The sequence below is a fragment of the Pinus tabuliformis genome, chromosome 3_1 (assembly GCF_031772625.1).
Source record: "Pinus tabuliformis cultivar Carrire ecotype Pingquan chromosome 3_1, CPIR1, whole genome shotgun sequence".
NCBI lineage: Eukaryota > Viridiplantae > Streptophyta > Pinopsida > Pinales > Pinaceae > Pinus > Pinus tabuliformis.
The window spans coordinates 371,885,397-371,896,328 of NC_142301.1; the positions used below are offsets into that span (position 1 = coordinate 371,885,397).

At 35.6% G+C, this 10,932-nt stretch overlaps 1 pseudogene; it reads left to right on the forward strand.

The window, feature by feature from the left end:
• The first annotated feature begins 8,583 nt into the window (after window positions 1-8,583).
• Window positions 8,584-9,653, forward strand: LOC149187255 (dirigent protein 21 pseudogene; annotated as a pseudogene).
• The last annotated feature ends 1,279 nt before the right edge of the window (window positions 9,654-10,932 follow it).

Here is a 10,932-nt window from a genome sequence, read left to right on the forward strand (position 1 = left end):
GTGAACCTTTAAGGATCCTTCCTAAGTTTTCTATTACCTTGGAAGGTAAAACTATCTGTATTGATCTTATGGTAGTTCGAGGTCCCTTGGATTTCAATTTACTCCTTGGGCGAGACTATGTTTATGCAATGAAAGCTATCGTATCGACACTCTTTCGCGTGATGTCTTTCCCTCACAATGGCAGTATTGTGACTGTAGACCAGCTTTCGTTCCCTAGTCTTGTTTCAACTACCAATAATATGACACCCCTAAATGTTCCTGATTCTAAAGTGGTATCTACCCTGCCATGGGTTAATTATGTGGCAACTGGTCCCATGTTTTCAGTTTCCGATGTAAGTGAGCCTCTCACTGTTTGCTCATCTTCCTTTGATTTAGATCCGATAATTGACATGGAAAACTCTATGGGATTACTTGAACACGATGTTCTTATCCCTTTTGAGTCCCTTGACATGTGTTCCTTCCAGAGAACTATTCTTGCTTCTGATGAAGACCTCTTGGAAGCCATGATCAAGGTGTGTCCATTGACATGTCTTTCTTCCAGTTGGAAGCCATGATCAATGTTACGAGGAAAGTTCCTTTTACTATGTCGACCTCGTTAAAAAATGAATCAGTTGTACGAGGAAAGTTCCTTTTACTGTGTCGACCTCGTTAAAAAATGAATCAGTGAGTATGAGGATAGTTCTTTTCCTGTGTCAACCTCATTAAAAAATGAATCAGTTGTGCGAGGACAGTTCCTGTTACTGAGTCAACCTCGTTAAAAAATGACTCAGGTTAGAGGATAGTTCCTGTTACTGAGTCAACCTCGTTAAAAAATGAATCAGGTTAGAGGATAGTTCCTGTTACTGAGTCAACCTCGTTAAAAAATGAATCGGGTTTGAGGATAGTTCCTGTTACTGAGTCAACCTCGTTAAAAAATGAATCAGGTTTGAGCATAGTTCCTTGTCTTGTGTCAAGCTCGTTAAAAAATGAAACAAGGGTAGGTTAAGTAGGTAGATTGTAGAGAGTACTTATGAGCATAGTTCCTTGTCTTGTGTCAAGCTCGTTAAAAAATGAATCAAGGATTTTAGAGCATAGTTCCTTGTCTTGTGTCAAGCTCGTTAAAAAATGAATCAAGGTTTTTAGAGTAAAGTTTTTTGTTAGGTAGATTGTAGAGAGTAGTTATGAGCATAGTGATCCAGGTGGATATTGGTGGCCACCTGCCAAGTCCACCTGGACCCCCACCATTGTCTTTCTCAGCATTTTCAGTTTCCTTAATTGTAGCACAACTTACTATTTTTAGCAGTTTTTCGGGTCCTGAACTTCCGGAGCCGTTTTGAGGCCCTAAACGACGCTTTTTGGGGAATCCGGGGGCAACACGAGTCCGTGGAATGGAATGGACTAGTGTTGCCCATTCCAACAATGATAGTGCTCAGATAGATCTTTCTAATGAGCTATTGTACGCGTCAAACGGAGATCATATGCCAAAGTTACGACCCCGGGAAGTTGATGTACCAACTTACCCCCAAACGGGGCCCACAGTTTGGCGTTTCATCTCCTAGGGTTAGGTTTTGGAATGTTAAGGGTTTTTCCATTGTTTCTCAACAATAAATAGGCCTTCGAGCCTCATTGTAACACAGTTCAGAGGCATGTAGCCATCACATCTCTTCTCAGAGATAAGCTACCATCGCCCTAGCTAGTTTATTTCCATTTCTGTTTGTAAGCATATTTCAGTATTTTCCATTAATGAAATGAAGTATTATTTCCGCTGCATCTTTGTGTATATGGTTATCTCTGTAGTTTGTTGCGTTCCTGTTTAAATCCGGATCACATAGTTCCTTATCTTGTGTCAAGCTCGTTTAAAAAATGAAACAAGGGTTTTGAGGATAGTTCTTTTCCTGTGTCAACCTCACTAAAAAATGAAAAAACTCCCACGAGTCTTTCCAAGATTTCGAAAGTAACCTTCATTTCATCCACCTGGTTGAATGCAATGAAGCTTGGGGGGCATGTACCTTGATTTGCATCATGGTGCTAGGGGCATGCGAACTTATAACAAGCATAGTTTTTCGTTTCAAGCTTGCGTAAACATGAAACCGGATCCGAGCATAGTTCTTTTCCTGTGTCAAGCTCATTAAAAAATGAAACAAATCCTCCTCTAATTGAATCGAGAGTTTGACTAGATCTCATAAATGTTAAGTTGTATATTTAGGTTAGTTATTTCAGTTTTTTGCATAATTTTCTTACAGTTTTAGGTCGAGTCTTTCAAATAATCTCGTAACTCAACCTTCATTTCATCCAACTGGTTGAATGAAATGAAGCTGGGGGGCATGCGCTCTAGCAGTTACGCTTAGGGGGCATCAAGCACAGTTTTCTCTTTGTTTCAAGCTTGTGTAAAAATGAAACTACTTTGAAGCATAGTTTTTCTCTATTTCAAGCTTTCGTAAAAATGAAACCTATCTCGAGTCAATTTCAGTTATTTTCAAGACTCGTTAAACTCATGAAAATCCCGAGATTATTTTGCTATCTTTCATTCTCGTAAAACAAATGAAAATGCCGAGTTCTTTCCGTCTTTTCCTGCTCGTAAATTAAATTGAAAGTCGGCCATATGAGTACATTTTTATCATTTTTTCGAACTCATTAAAACTTACGAAAAAATGAAAACCATGAGTACATTTTTATCATTTTTTCTAACTCATTAAAATTTACGAAAAAGTGAAACCGTGGAGTTCTCTTTTAAGCCCTTTTCAGACTCTCAAAATATGAAACGATTGCCAAGTTTTTCTTTTTAAAATCGTTAAAACGGAACTAAAAAGACGGTCCTCTTACAACCCTTTTCTGACCATAAAAACATGAAAAGATTGCCGTATTTTTGTCGTTTCAAATTCGATATTGGAAATAAAACGACGTGTCCTTGATCGCTTTTTACTTTTTAGGTCAAAGACACTAATCATGAAAGTACTCCTTGGTCGTAAAGATCAAGCGGTTCTCTCAAGTATTATTTTATACTTTTTCGGGCTTGGGAGACACAAATTTACGAAAAAGGTCAACCCTGGAGTCTTCTTAGGTTTTTTCAGACTCTCTAAAATTGAAAAACGCTGAGTTTCTCCTATACTGGACTCGTTAAAATTTCACAGTAAAGGACCTGTTCGATTACAAACAGGAATGGACCACTCCTTCTTAGGGTTCGAATCTAAACTAAGTTGGACTCATCCGAAGGATGAACTTATAATCAAGCATATGTTATCCTCCTCAAGATTGTAAAAAATAAAGAGGTACTTACCAGAAATGGTGGGGGAAAAGAGAGGAAAATGAGCCTATTTGTTATCCTTTGTCTCAGAGAAACCTTATCACCACTCTTGAACATGACACTTTTTCATTCACCTGGGTTGGGAAATCCTTTGCCTAACAGTTGATCAAACCACATTGAAAATCTTCAGCCGGTTTCTGGGTATTAACTTTGGGTCACTCGTCACCAAGCCATCTGTTGTGTCGTTATGTGTTCAAGAGGTCACTGCAAATAAACCATTCATCTGCAAAATACCTGTCATCCATTTTGACCATCCCTAAGTCAGTCCTTATAGCTACATTTATTCAACTTGATTTATGATCTTGTGTTGTGGGCTTGCCTGCAACGGGTCACTTTCTATCGACATCAGCACATTATCTAGAAAGATGACCTAGAAATCGTCAGTACCTTGAAATCTGCATGCATCAATGGCAGGTTTCACGCCTTTGACGACAGTTTACATCATTGACTTTCGATCGAAGGATTTCGTGACATGTTCGACATCAACACATTCATTCACATCTCATGGATTGTACTGGGTACTTTGAGAACCATTGACATCACTGGTGGTCTCTCTCACGCTTGTTAACAGTTTACATCATCGACTGGTAATCAAGTGGTTTCTACCATGTTCGACATCAATTCATTTATCGCATGGATAGAATCGTACTATTTCGGGAAGTAGAAATGAAGACCCTGGATCTAGTTTTCACCATCCAGGCTGCGAGGAGTTTTGTATTCATTATATAGTAGACTAAACATAAACAGATGGCTGCGTCCATACTGTGTCTACATGAGTCTATGATTATGATGTACTGCGAAATCATTCCTATATCAGAGCAGTAGTTAGTTTGTTAGTTAAAGTTTTCAGTCTGAGTATGGGAATGCCTACCTCAGTGATGATATGATCTTATATATGTATTTTGTGTTGAATATTTGTAGGTTCCAACTGGGCTCTCCACAAGATAATCCTTGAAATGATAAAGTACTTCACCCTTCCTAGATGATAGGAAACCCTAATCTACTACAGGCTTCGCACTTTAGGGGGCAATCTGTTACACTAAAATTTGTCACCATGACTATTTGCAGTTAGTATGGCTCCATCAACTATCATACTATCCTCCTTGGCAAGTCTTATACCTCTGCTCCTCATGTCAAACCCCAAGAAAGAGAGAAAATCCTTAAAAAGTCAATTAACTTTGGTTACGCAGTTTCTCTTAACCTTAGCTGCGTCTACGCACCTAAATTTCACAATAACTGCGTACTTGTACGCTCTGTCTGTAAAGGGGTGGGTGCGTACTCCTGTAAAGGTCAAAAGGCGCGAGTTTTACTTCAAAAAAGTTACTTGTGGTCGAATCTAGAGCATTCTAGAAGATGGTTTGACGTGTATTGAGCGCCTCCAGATGGTTCATGCATCCCTATGAAAGAGGAACTTATCCCATCAAGAGGGGAGCTATCCCATTGAAAGAGGGGCTTATCCCATTGATGGTGGACCTGATTAACTTCCTCCAAAGCATTATAAATACAGGCATTGGGCCAGAGGGAGGGGAGGTTGAAAGCTGAACATTCCTAAGGGTAGATGCTGCTGAAATTAGGACTCCCTTATAGAGCTTGAGAGGAGAGATTCCCATCCTTTCTTAGCTTCATTTGGAAGTGGGTGAGCTGATCAAAGTAAAGGAGAACTCTTGCTGGACCCTGGGAGGAACCTGCACAACACGAAGGCACTGGTTGTAATGGTTTCTTTTGTTTCCAATTAATACAATTAAGTTCATTTTTCTCAACAAGTTGTTATATATAATTTGTTTCATATACTCCTTGGTCTTTATGATGAATATGTTTTATTATATGATTTATTCAGGTGCTATGTAATCGTTTGCTTGTTAGTGAATGCAGGTTTCAAAGAGAAGGAGGAGCTCATCTGGATCGGAGAGGCTTGGCTGCTACAAATAACGTTGGACTAAAGGTATGCTTTAAACACCTGGTTGCTTGTATTTTAAATGCATATTTAGGGAAAGATAGTGCTTGATTGTCTTGTTTGTCACTAGAAAGCCTTAGCTTCTAGGGAGGTCGGTTTTGTCCGCAAAATTGACTCTTTCCGCATGACAATAACACCTGCAAAAATTATGCATATCTGCATTACCGTTGCACAGGGACCTTATCGAACTTTCCTTAACTGCATGTATCATAACCGAAATATAAATGATTCTTCTATAGTTATGTTTAACGTTACGTCCATACAACAATACATGTTACAGATACTGAACATAATAGGTAAATGAATTACCTCCTAATGAAGGTTCTTCTCATGAAGAAACATTTCACAATTAAGGTTCATACCTACCAGAACTATTTACCACTACTAATTTCAAATAATCATCACAGATCAGTTTCATGAGAATATTTATTTCATAGTTTACTACTAAATCGAGGAAAAAACCAATAGAAATTTACTATCCCATTTCAATTCAAACCTACCCAGTCTATAATATAAAAGTAACAGTAGCTATAACCTCTAACCAACAACTTAGTATGAAGAATTTGACTTGGATTGAACAATTTTTCCTCCCAACCATGAACCTCCTCTTTAGGTTCTCCCCTGAGATGACATATGTCACTCCATTTCCCAAGAATCAACAACCTCTGTTTTCCTAGTGAAGGCATTTTTATCCTCACTTTCCCTAGAAGACTTTCTATAATGATGTCTCGTTTTTATGGGTTATGCTAATCCCCATAGCCTAGGCTTTTCCAATTTTTTTTTTCTTGAAAATGATTCTTTTTCATCCTTTAAAGCTTGTCTTTTTCCACTTCTGTGCTTAATCACCCATTCCGGTGTTGTTTCCCCAACACTAGATGATTTTTCCAAATTTGTTTCTCTGCTTATCTGTTAAATCACTTGATTTAACTCGAGGGGCTTTTTTTGAAGTGATTTGGGAAATTTTAATATTATTAGTTTCTTTTTTTTCCTTTATCCAATCTATTCATCTGGATTATGGATTAGGAAAATGATCACATTCATTCTTTGTTCTTTCCAAGTAATTTATTCAAATACCATATTAAATTATTTCAAATTCAAATAATTACATCATCATAGTTTTTCCTCAAAGAAAATCCTCTCAATCATGCCATTACTATCAATACCTCAACTACTAAATAACAACATTTCAACTATAACAGTTTCTAAAATAGGGGGGCATTACACACGCACTGCCCAACCGAACTATTCATCATTCTGGACGCACACCTTCAAATTTGTAAACTCGTTGGGCCGACCTATGTTTGGTCGGGTGGGCGCCCAGCTCGTCCACATGTGCCCTCCCATCACACTGCTCGGTTGCCTGCCGTGTCGCCTTTAACTGAACGTCCTTGCCCAAGTCGCCTTTAACCGAACTTTGAGTTGGGGGTGCCCACCGCTACAACGTGCCCGCCACTACGTTTGCATGCACATCACACATCATGGGGGTGTCGATAACTGTGTTCTCTATTTTTCGATTCTATTGGCACTCGCCAACTCGAGGCTGTGACAGTTTGGGTCCCACTCCTACCCGTCTCTCCATTAATGTCCCATATATGACATTTCCAATTGAAGGCAATGAAGGCCCAAGAGTGTTCTGACATATTTTTAAGTCTTCTTTTTCTAAAATTTTGAATCCATTGAATTTATACAAACACTGATAAATGTAACTATTTTTCGTTTTAATCAATAGAAGAAGTTATTTTTTCTTTAATTTTTTTTACTAAACACTTAATTTTATCCATCAAAATTTATATACTATTTAAAATATTTGTTTAATATTCTTCCATTTTTAGATCCATTTCATATTTCATATTTAAGGAATTAAAAGCCTTGCAACCCTATTCCAAATTATGAACTCCTATAGTCATAAAAAAATTGGTTTTAATGTAACACATTATATATGTTATAAACATTTAATTTATATGGGTATAATTGTTACAACCAGTTAGATGGGAGGATGTGGTCCAAAGGTTCTGTGTGGAGGTTTGAGAAAGCTATGTACTAACTATTTTTTTATTTTTGCAAATTACAAGAAGAGTATATCTATATGAAAAAATAAATAACTATTTAATTAGTGAACTAATTAAAATTTTGAAAGGTGAATGGACATGATATGTTTCTTGATTTATATTTTTAAAATAATGCAACAATCATGTCATTTTCGTTTTCATTTGAATTTAATTTTATTGTATACAAAAAATATCTTAAATATCTTAGATAAATAAAAGTTAGCTAAAACAATTTTTTTAACAATCATGTTATTTGAGAAGAGTTTTCCACAAAAATCATTCTTTTCTAGTCTTTGAAGATTTAAATAATCAAAAAGTCTATTGTCAATTTAGTTGAATGCAAGCAATTTACATTTAATCGCAAAATAAATAAAACTAACTGATTAATTATTTAATTAACTAATTATATTTTCCTTTCCACATCTCTTGGTCTTGTTGTCCGGTTACCTAGTCTAATATAGCCGTTTCATGGTCAAATGTAGCAGTTCTTCGTCAAATGTAGCCGTTTCATAGTCAAATGTAGCGGTTCTTGGTCAAATGTAGCCAAGATCTAGTTCTTCAACTTGTCATGAACCACACTTGTTGGTTGGAGATGCAATTTTGGCCGAATATTCTTCTCAAAAACTTGATATAAATCACAAAAACTTAAAGTCAACAATCATATCATTTTCATTTGAATTTAATTTTTATTGTATATGAAAAAATATCTTAAATATTGATAAATAAAAGTCAACTAAACCATTTTTTTTAATTAAACTTATTTTTATCCATTTTCAAAATATTTCAAAATCTAATCTCAATTAACTAACAAATTTCCACTTTCCAACCTCCCCCTTGTAAAATAATCAAACAGGAACAATAACGAGGCAACAACCCGAATGTTTCGCTGCTTACTTCCCTCTTGAGAATTCCGATTTTTTCGTATCTTCACAAACATGAAGAGTGTTTTAGATGTCTTCCTTAAGAAATAAATTGCTGACGAATTCATATTTCCCATCTTAACAACCAATAAATTGCTCACGAATTCATATGTCCCATCTTAACAACCGACTGAAGTGTTTTGCATATGTAATTGCTTAAAGGTTACCTAAAGAGAAGTGTTACTCCAGATGGCGTCTCCCGCTTTTTCGCCGAAGCAATAAATGAAAACTATTCAATGAGAGATCAAGTGTCATCATTTTCCAAATTAAATTTACTTGCTCGCTATCAATAATCTTTACTTGTAAGGTTGGAGACGCAGACACCACAGCTGCATGATTTTACTTTAATATTCATACATTTTGTTTTGCTTTATGCACACTTTTGCCTTCACCAACATAACTCGCTATATGTTGATATTATTTCAGGAAAGATCATGCAAGTATTATACGAGAATGTATTTAGGAGAAAATCATTTTTTCTCTGATTTTGTTTTCCCCTGAACTTGCTATTCCGTCAATACTATTATATTTTGTACAGCCAGTAGATCTATATCTTAGATGAGGAAGTTCAATGATAATGCATGCTCAAATATTAACAATATTGCAGTTGCAGCGGCTGCAACTACTTTCTTATTCTGGTTAGCGCTAACAATATTTGAACGACACGAGATGAAGGAGAAAACAAGCCATCTTCATTTCTATTTTCACGATATAGTGTCAGGCAAAAATGTGACGGCCGTGGAGGTGGCGTCTTCTCCCACCACCAGATCATCCTTGACTGAATTCGGCCTGGTGAGGGTTATGGACGACTGGTTGACGGAAGGGCCGGAATCGACCTCCAAAATGTTGGGAAGAGCACAGGGTATCTATGTCTCTTCCTGCCAGGAGAAACTGCATCTGCTTATGACATTAACATTTGTGTTTGACAACGGAAGGTACAACGGCAGCACCCTAGCCGTGGTAGGGAAGAACGCGGTTTTGGATGAAGTGAGAGAAATGCCCATCGTGGGTGGCAGCGGATTCTTTCGGTTCGCTCGCGGCTACGCACTCGCTCGCACTCATTCCTTCGATCTAAAGTCCGGCAATGCAATTGTTGAGTACACCGTCACTGTTTTCCATTACTAAGCATCTGTCCGTTGCGTTTAGTCATATTCCATTGGGAAAGTTCCGTTGGGTTATTAAACATTCGTGTTGGTTGATTCAACCCTAGGTAAAGTTAGTTTGGGTGGAAAAAAAAAGGGACATACAGGTTGGATTTTCACCTTTTTTTAAGTTGGGACTGGATTAAATGGATTAATTGCTAGTCTACGATATATTTTGGGAATATTAAAAAAATAATAATAATGATTTACAAATTTACTAATATTTGTAGATTTTGGTATATTTTATTATATATTTTGAGACAGTTAAACAAATAATAATAGTTTAGAAATTTAGATTTTGGTGTATTTTGATGCAGTGTGAAATTTTTTATATGTTGTTGAAGTTCTTTTGTTGTTGTTCTTCATTGTTTCTCTCAATGAAGGGACTCACCGGTCTTAGGTTCATCAGCATTGCTTCACAATTAATTTCACGTCGATTCTACGCAAACCTATGAGGGCCTATCCTGTTCGAAGGGTCGCTATGGTTGAAGTCATATCATGATATTATATATGGCTATTTATTCTTGTAAAGGTGGGGTAGAATTTGAGTTAGTATAAAGGATCGACGAGTAGGTTGGTAGGTTTATCAGATTCCCCCAAAAAACGTTAGCATGACTATCGATCCACAATTCTTCTTTTTAAATAATGAGGTGTCTATTTTATTTATTCCTATAATCAAATAGTATGTTTAGATTCATAATTTACAGTTTATTTTAAATCATTACAATATAGAATGTTATTCATTCATTTTAATAAATGGTTGTATATTAATTATTTTTAATTTTTAAAATCAGAAATCAGAAATTATTATTTTGAGAATAATTTCCGCAAAATCATATAGAGAATCATTTGTCGACTCGTTTCGAACCAATATTAGTTGGTTCGAAACCCATTGACAAACCATGAACCAAAGTATCTCAAACGATGAACGCGTTGACAAACCATCGACAAATGATTCTCTATGTGATTTTGTCGAAATTATTTTCACAATCAAAATATAGATCACAAAAGTCTAAACTATTTCATCATAAATTATGTTATATATATATATAATATATATCTGATATAAAAAAATTTATGTTGGAGGAAAAAAATGATCTCTATGATAATTTAACAATGAATTTATAATTTGATTGGTAGAGAGGTATATGTATTCATACTTTATTTTTTTCTACATTTAAAATGTTATATATAAATTATTTTTAATTTTTAAAATGAGAAAATCTTAAATTGTGCTCTCTTTAATAATAGAAATTTATGTCAAGGGAAAAAAATGATTTAGCTATGATAATTCAATGAAGGTTCTTTATAGATAAATTTATAACTTGAATGGTATCTTTTAGTGAGGTTTATGTGTTCATCCTTTATCGCTTTACCGTTGTATATTATTTATTTTTTTTAATTGGAAAAATTGTAAATGGGGTGCTCATAGGTATGAATAAATATAATATGATTGTATGTTAATATAATATATATAGTGCTACAATTAAATTGTTGTTAAATATTTGGTATAAGAAATTTATGTTGGAAGAAAAAAATGATTTCTATGATAATTCTACACAGGTGTTTTATAGATGAATTTATA